The following is a 7,803-nucleotide window of genomic DNA, read 5'->3' as shown; positions in this document are numbered from 1 at the left end:
AAAAGGCATGCTTAATTAACAATACAACTAAGTATAAATTTAAGAATCATGCTATGTATAAAACAAATTAGAAACAGGTCTTAAGGATTGCAAAAGTTTTGCTGCAATCATGGAGCTTTAAGCCATGTTTTGAGTGGATTGACACACTAATTTAGAGTGAATGAATGAGCATTTCAAAGTGATGTAATGGCAAAGGCAAAGACCAAACTCCAACTAAGTAGAACTCACAATGAGCCAAATGTCTTTTGCATTTCTGAACAACAATTTTTAAAAAATGTATACTGAGAAAGCACATTCATATCACAGAGTAAAAAGGAAGAAATACAAGAAAAACCTCTATGTTATATTCTGTCCTATACAGTCATAATTCAGAATAAAGACACAAAGGCATTGCAAAATTTTGAATGTTGGTAATATTTGGAGGCTATTACATTTTAGAAAAAATGTCAACAAGAATTGAGACAAAAAATGCTCTGATTACTCAGAAAATATAGTTAACACAAACACTTTAGTCCCTCAAGCATCTCATTTAATCAAAGTTATACATTATAAAGAAAGAGAAGATTTTCCCATAGACACAGTATGGTTATTTCAATTTTATGCTATTTAGAAATCAATAACAACTGATTTCTGAAAAACTATCAAGAATCTATCAACATAAAGCAACTGATTATTCTTCATAAACTAGATCTCCCACTCGGATGGACAATTTGCAATTCAAGTTAAAAAAATTATCTGTAACTTTTTTTCTCCAGAAAATTAACAGATGCAAATGTGATTATCAAAGGAGCTTTGGAGACAAATCTGCCTCCTCCAACTGTCCATTGCTGAACTTGCAACAATGCTGAGGTTCCCAGAGATGCCTGACATTGTGAGTTTTTACTGTCTAGCCTCCAGAATATTTTTAGGGTTCTCTTGCTTCTGCAAGTGTCACAAAGCTGCAAATCACAACTAAATCAATCTTCTAGAGGTGGCTTCGTATCCTCACTTAGGATCCAAGAATTCAAATTTTTAAATGGAATATGGTGTGTAAGGCCAAGAAATTGTCTTGTCTTAGATCACCCAGCTGATCTTCACAATATTTCTGCCGCACTAGACCCTTGGGACAGAGATGAGATTACGGCATTGTCATTTAGACAGACCTACTGCACTGACTGTCAATTTTGGAGGAAGGGTGCATAGTAATTGATTCCCCTCCCTCACCATGGAGAGGACTCTTAGACATTGTCTTCAGGTCCTGTCCCTTCTCTCCTTCACCAATAATTAGCAGAGAATTTGAAAGAGAAGTTCTGGATTTTAGCTTCAGCTCTATCAGTGACTTGAAACAGTTATTAACTTCCATGGGACTCATCTGTAGTCATTTTATTTCTTTGTAAATAAAAACAATAGTTTCCAAATCTGATTATTGGAATCCTTTTGGTACCTTTATAGAAATACAGATTTCTAAGCCCTACCTCTAGATTCAGATTCAGATTAGGGTCATTTATAACTGCCTGGTAATTATAATTGGGGCCCCAGATTATGCTGCTAGCTTCAAAATAAAGCCAATAATCTAATAACAGACATGAAAAATTAGAAAACTGTTACTATGTTGCCAACTCCAATATGCCCAGTTAAAAAGCTGTGAAAACTTTTCTCACTGGTTTTCAAGACAGAAAGTAATTTAAATTGTAACAGTATATACATTTTCTCTCTGAAATTCAGTAAATGTTATTTCAATCCAAATGCAGACTCTAAATGTTTTTATTATTCCATACTTGAGTCTTATGCAAAAAAGTTAGATTATCACTAATTTGAACATTCTGATGTGGAAAAGAAAGGTAAGAAAATGGTCCAAGTTATCTTTATTAAATATATAAAAAAAGGCAAAGTTCCATATTTGGTTGCACTCCAAATCAACTAATTTGAGCAGATGAATCTCTGACTTAACTGGCACTGTTCTTCTGTTTAAAGGTGCAGGTTCATTCAAAAGGGTATCAATATCACAAAATTGTTCTATTCCAGAGAAAAGACAGCAAGAGCTGAACAAAGCCCACCAAGAAAATGTTCAGAAACACAAGTAAAGGTTTTCTTCTCTGACTTTGTCTCCTCAGAATAACTATTAGGCTACAGAAGAACACAAGAATGAAATTTCTAGAAATGCATACAAACATATTTAAATATCTAACTAAGAAGATGGGCAAGTCATAGAGCAACTGACAAAAAGAAAATATGGCAGATGCTGCCCTTCCTTCAGGAGTTCATGGCTATCAAGAGATCTGGTTCCTCACATGACCACCTCAGCCTTCTGTGCCAATGACTGTAGTTGCATTCTGAGAAATGAAATATTCACACCACAATGTGGTGTATCTTGTAATGTCAATAGTTCAGCAGTAAGATTCAACTGAATCAAGGCCTAACCTGTAAATTACTGCAAAATAAATAAAAAGATGGCAGGAAATGGCAGATTTATGATGTTGTCTAGATTTTCTTATAAAGTAGCAGTATTAGGAAAATAGATCTTAGTCATAAAATAATTAACAACCCAACAAAGGTCAAATATACAGAGATAGGAAACAAGAAAGTGATTACCAGGCTGAAGGTGGTCAGGAGAAGGAAAGGAGACATCCAGGTCAAAGGATACAATGCAGGAGATATAACAGATGATGTGTGTATTACCTTGTTTCACTAGAGTTATCATCACCATTTTACTAAATATATATTATATATATATGTATGTATCTTATGACATCATGTTATATACCTTAAATATACACAATGAATTTTTTTTAAAGTAACTCACATGATACTTCAGTCCAAGCAGAAATTCTACTGCAATTCTCTTCCCCCAACTTGATATTTATTTTTTCCTTTCTAAATGATTCTTAAATATCACTGCCATTGTCCAATTCATTCTTCACTTCCTCCTTCTATAGACACAAAATCAGCCAGCACCCCTTCCTCACTGCCCATCCAGATCCATCCGTCTTTTATAAACTAACTCAAGGTCCCCATTCCTCCTTGAAGCCTTTCCAAACGAATTCAGTCCCCAAGGATATAAATCTCCAAATTTACTGCCATGCATTCAGTAAGTCATAAGTCTTGACTTCCTCAATCAGGCAACTATGCTATTCAGAATACTGGAGAAAATGCTTGTATACCAGATCTGTCAGATCTTGGTTGAGTCTTGGCATCTTGCAAACTTGGAGCATTTCTTCTTTGTATCACTTAAAGCAGTAGCTTTCAGACTTTTTGGAACATGAGGCATAATGAAGTATACATTTTACATCACAGTCCATTATGCAGGCATGCGCACACGCACACACACACACGTGCACACACACACGTATATATATTTAAGGAATTTCATGATACTTACTCTTCTGTTTTACCCTTTTATTTTTCAAAAATACAAATACTGATCAGACCTATTAAACTGACTTCACAGTGGGTTGGTTTGAAAAGCCCCATTCTTGAAGGACACTTAATGATTACTATGGGATTACTGTAACATTTCTCTCATTAAAAAAATAATTTTAAAAAGAGTATCTAGCCTTGAGAGTCTCTTTAGCCTGTGTTCCTAAGTTACTTGCTTGTTCAGTCCATTTTTTACACTAACTATGTTTGCCTTTTGGAGTCATCTAAGACAAGTAAATACTTGGAATATATACTATTTGTCATTCTTTTCTCCTGAGCCCTGTTCTCATAAAAATAAGAATCCTTGAATTTTTATAACTCATTTCGCTAAAACTCAAACCTCTATTCCCTCATTCTCTCTCTTATTTTTCTAATATGCAAAGTAGGTGGTAGATATTTGTGGATGATTATCTGAGTCAAAAAAAATTAAGATTTATTTCTCCTTTAAGCAGGCTATTGTAAATTCAGGTAAATACAGTTTCTAGATATTTGAAGAATATGAATTTGGGTAATCAGAATACCATAGATCCTCAAAATGAATGCATCACCTAACTCACCTGGATCAAATGGTTTACTGACCAGATGAGTTGGTAGCCCTTCTGGACTTCAGTTTGTAGGTGGATCCTGCTGCTCTCTCCATTCTTATCTTTCCACCTTTATGTACTCACAGTGTTTTTCAACTTATTTTTCAAACTACTTGTTTTTCTTGGTGTCTACTTATTTTGGTCCCTATGCCAGGAATGTCCTTCCCCTCTCCTCTTCACCAGGATAGGTCCTCTCATTCTTCATGTCCATGGGAAACTCTCCTTATTCTCCCCACCTCTACCCTGGCTTCCACAGCACCCTGTCAGGGCACTCTACCAGCAGTTGCTGGCAGTCTCCCTCCCAAGTTTTGTAGGTTGAGCTATGTCTTTTTTATTCTTTGGGTCCACAATCTAGGACCATGTCTAGTCCAGGATTAACTGTATGTTGAATGTATTAACGTATATTCATGAACGAGTGAATGAATGAGTGCAAAAGGGCAGGAGCAGCTGCCACTGAAAGAACTCAAATCTGAGCTGTGGCTAGAATCATGTGTCCTCATTCTCTGAGGCCAATATCTTACAATTTTGTGATTCTAGGACCAATATTTCTGTGCTTCCTGCAGGCTGCAGATTTTGTGACTGGAAATTCAAACAGTGAAGTATAGCTGGATCTAAACATAGTCTTTTAAGTATGTTGAGGCATAATTAAGAAAATGTTGCAGGAACAAATAATTAAGTATATTGGGCAATTCTTTTGAGGCAATTAAAACACTCAAATTTCAAAACAGCTTGCTGGAATCCAGCCTGCCCTCCAACTGACACTGATCTGACTCACATTACACTTCAGTCCTCTTGTGATTTTGTCCCAATCGTTTTCATAGAAGGCTAGTTAGTGATTAGGTGAAACCTCATCACACCACAACACACTGTACATGGCTCTCCATGAGTTCCTCTGCTGTTTCCAAAATAAATTTCAATCATATAACAACTAGACTTGCAATTGCTTTTTTTCCCCTCTTTTGAATCAATAACCTATTTCCCCAATTAAAGACACACAAAACTTGAAAAATTAAACACACGCAAAAACTCAAAAAATGTTCTTCCTGCTTCTATTTCAAAAGGACATTCTCTCATGCAAACTCCTGTCTTTTGCAGATAGCAGCAGAGAAGATTTTCTGCTTTGTGCTGTGACTCATGTATCTTTATTCCCACAATTGTTACTCAGGGCAGGCCAATGGTGAGCACAATGGGAAAAGAAAGAATAGTTTATAACTGGAAAATAAGCACATTTGGGAGAAGTACACTCAAAGCATTATCAAAGTAAAATATGCAGCAGCACCAACAAGAGCAAACAAAAGCCCACGCAGGAGATATGTAAATATTTCATGAAGCTAAGCCTTAATCAACCCTCTCTCTCAAATCTTGCTGGTGTTGTAAACACTTCAGTTTCTTCTAGTCCCACCATGACCCAGATACCTTGCAAAAACAAAATGAAAACATGGTCCAATGGATCTTTAAACAAATGTGTTGAAAATATTTAGATGGAGCATATCCAAGTACTGCTTTAACCTAGAGGAAGAAGACACCTTACTCAAAGGTGGGTGCTTCTTGAATGACTGCTCAGAGCTCCGTTTCTCCCCTCCCCCTCCAAGCCCTTGCCTTTGCCCACCTCTTCGGCTGCTTTCTGGACATCCACATCGTCTTAACCTTGAACTGCCCACACCCCAAGCAGTGATTTCTCCCAACGCCCCTCCAGAAAGCCCTTGAAACCTGGTCTGGATTCGATGCCTTCCCACCACCCAATTCACTTCCCAGTGTCTATTAAGTATCTCTCCTTGTTTTCGTCTTTCAGTGTCCATTGTTGCGTCTGAAATTTTGCCTACATCGTTTCCATCTGCCTGGAGAGCATAAAGATCTGTGTGTGTGTTGGCTGACGGTCTCCTTCAGACCCCTTCTAAAGCCCATCTTGAAAGAGGCGTTTATCACCTCTAGTCTCTACCTTGATTTAATGTGGTTCCAAAGTTCGCCTCTATTACTGAACGGGTCTCTACAATGATTTCCCTTTATCAATCTCTGCCTGCCCTTCCCAGCTTTCTGCCTACCTCAAGAAAAACTATATACATATGAATGTGTGTGTGTGTATACATATAAATGCATATGCAGTATATATTTCTATGGTGTTTTGACCTTAAAGAGGATAAGCACAGGAAAATGAGATAAATGTTTTATTACACACACACACACACACACACACACACACACCCATTCGGATATTCGCAGTGTGCAGACCTGACTGATTATAAATCCCCCTGCCCACGATCCGCAGGCGTCTTCTCCCATTTACCTTCAAAGCCAGAGCCTAAGAGAGCAATGACCTTGCAGAGAAATTCATCACCTGCGAGAAAGACTGCCCCTCCTAGAGCGCAGGGTGGGACGGAGACAGGAGCAACAGGCAAAGGATCCCCGGGCAAAATGTGGGACCGAATCCCTTCCGCATCTCGGTAGCACACCGCCAGGCTCCGGTCCCCGGCGCCGGCCGCCGGGCTGAAGTGCGCAGGGGGCGTCTCCTCCCGCGGCCGCGGGTCTCCTACCTGCTCTGCGCGGCTCCGCGGCGCGGCGGGGCCACTGCCTGAGCTGCGGCGGGGGCCTCCCGTCTCATATCCCAAGCGCCGGCTCTCGGCGCCAAGCCGTTGGCTCCTGCGGGCCCGCGAGCTGAGGTCCTTCTCAGCCCGGTCCCGGAGCGAGCTCCGAGCGTTCAGGAACTGAAATTACTATGCAAAGAGCAGAGGCGGCGCGCAGCAGCCGGGAGGAGACCGAGGGGGCTGCCCCCACCGCGGGGCTGCAGACGCCGCCGCCGCCCCCGCCGGGCGCAGAGCCAGTTTGGAGGTGAGAGTTCACTTGCCCGACTGCTCATCCGTCAGGCCCAGGGTGCACCCATCTCTCCAGCGCTGCCCAGCCTGAGCATCAGAGACAGGGGCGACAGCTTTGCAGGCGGCAGCGGCGGCGGTGGCAGCGGCGGCAGCTGGAGGCCCAGCTCCGCCCCTCCAAACCCCCGCCCCCGCCTTCCCGGTCCTGGGGGAAAGAGTTGCAGCCCAGGCTGCTGGGAAGGGGCAGGTGTGTTGTGGTTCTGCACCCCTGGAGACCAGAGACAGATGGAAAGTTAGGAAGGGATTAAGGACGGGGGCTGGGGGCACAGAGCGATTCAGTAGGCATTCTGGCCCTTGCTCCTACCCACAGGTCACCAGACTCCATGACTGACTCTGGACTCTGGCAGAAGGTTTCCAATAAAACCACGTGCAGTGAAGATCTGAAAGCAAGATCATCCGATGAGTAATATGTTTTGCAAAATGTACAGTATCCTGCGTTTTTGGAGAGGCACTGCTGGCAGTGTTCCTTTCCCCACCCCTTCCCCCTATCCCATGGGCTTGGAGGGCTTTGGAAATCGTCCCTGTTGAGCAGCTCCAGAATCCTGAATGGATGTGTAGTATGTTTAGCAGCTGTAGATGGTGCAAAATGATTCGATAAGAGCTTCATTATTAACTGGGTATTTGTTGGAAGGCTCTGTGCAAATGCCTTATATACAGCATCTGTAGTTCTTACTACAACCCATTGAGGTGGGAATTATTCCTCACTTTGTGGAAGAGGAAACAGACTTAGATGATCTAAACACTTTGAGGTCATGCAATAACAATCTGCTTAGCTGGAATTCAAACCAATCCAAAATAGATCTTCTCAACTAGTACACAGCGCTCACCTAGGAAATCTTGTTAAAATGCTGATTGTGATCTAATACATCTGGGGTAGGGGTAGGGACTGAGGAAACGCTCCCCCCCCCCCAGATGAAGTCTCGCTCTGTCTCCTAGGTTGGAGTGCAGTGGTGCGA

General features: G+C 41.3%; 1 protein-coding gene across 4 annotated transcripts in view; it reads right to left on the bottom strand.

Moving 5' to 3' along the window:
• The window catches only part of GPRIN3 (GPRIN family member 3), a 66,825-nt gene extending 59,562 nt beyond the window's left edge, over nt 1–7,263 (bottom strand). For 3 of the 4 annotated variants that reach the window (XM_017545076.2, XM_017545080.2, XM_017545079.2), the window contains exon 1: nt 6,512–7,263. The gene's annotated coding sequence lies outside the window, so the exon portion shown is untranslated. Of the gene's footprint in view, nt 1–6,315 lie in introns of all 4 variants that reach the window. The other variant, XM_037744489.1, reaches the window with a different exon arrangement.
• Between the last annotated feature and the right edge of the window lie 540 nt (nt 7,264–7,803).

This window comes from Cebus imitator, unplaced genomic scaffold (assembly GCF_001604975.1).
Source record: "Cebus imitator isolate Cc_AM_T3 unplaced genomic scaffold, Cebus_imitator-1.0 Scaffold177, whole genome shotgun sequence".
Classification (NCBI taxonomy): Eukaryota; Metazoa; Chordata; class Mammalia; order Primates; family Cebidae; genus Cebus; species Cebus imitator.
The sequence above is the reverse complement of the archived record's forward strand: the minus strand, read 5'-3'. Positions and strand labels throughout refer to the sequence as shown.